Below are 1,122 nucleotides of genomic sequence, written 5' to 3' on the forward strand. Positions count from 1 at the left end.
GGCAACCCCCCCCCCCCCCCCAAATATGAGTAGTAACTACAAGTTACACCTCAGCTCAGTACGGCCTCCATGGTTTAGTATAATGGTCTATAATCACCACGATCAACTGCGTTATTAACATGGTTAGAAAAAGCTATAGTTACAATATTGTTTGTTATAAAAAAAAGTTTTGTTTTACTAAACTAGCTAAATTTAAGTGTCTGAAAATCTTATTAAATAAGATGTATAATTACGTTTATTCCTTATCTTATTTGATAAAGGATTCAAAAGGATTTGGATTCTGATATGATATTTAGTTGTTGAAACATTTTACTCAAAACCGCTTGAGTTGCAGCAATGGGATAATTAGTTGATAACAAAATGTAATATTTTGGTCATTTCAATTTTCATGCAAAATATCCTGCCAGATGTAAGGGTTTGATACTGGGTTTTATATGGGCTATTGAAACGACAACAGCGACGATACACGTAGTTCACCAAATGAGACGATACACGATATTGGGTTCACAAGGACGAAACAATATTTAACACTATTTTTAATAAATATTAAACCAAATACATGACTGGAAAAATAGAAGTCTTTTGTTTACCTTGTTAGCATAAGCATTCACTGTCAAATTTGGGCCACAAGTAACACACCATAACCATGCATTTTCATTACTACTGGGTGTTAAACTGTTTTGTTTTTAATATATCAATGCCGACACACTGGTGGTAGAATTGGTACTAATGTAGAGTAGACTACATTAGCAGCATGGCTAATCAGAACACAATGGAAACCCCTGGGCTGGAAACGTGAATGAAGGCACTCAAGGTCGAATCGTCACAATGTGGTCATATCGTACACTGCTACAACACTGCCCCCTGCAACCCCTCACCTCCCGACCAACGCATCCCCTTGTGTTAAAACACAGCAGGGAGTTGCGTGTTTTCCGGACTAATGTGAACGCATTGTCACACTGGCTTGGTTCTATGTTCTGATATCGTGAGACATTTCTTGTTTTGACATATCGTCACATTTTCATATCGCGAGGTTTCGCCACAGCCATTTTTTGTATTTCTAGTGATAGGGTTCGGTAGCATTTTTATTAAATCTGAACCCAATTCCGAATTTACTTATTG

The sequence above is a fragment of the Monopterus albus genome, unplaced genomic scaffold (genome assembly GCF_001952655.1).
Source record: "Monopterus albus unplaced genomic scaffold, M_albus_1.0 scaffold181.1, whole genome shotgun sequence".
Classification (NCBI taxonomy): domain Eukaryota; kingdom Metazoa; phylum Chordata; class Actinopteri; order Synbranchiformes; family Synbranchidae; genus Monopterus; species Monopterus albus.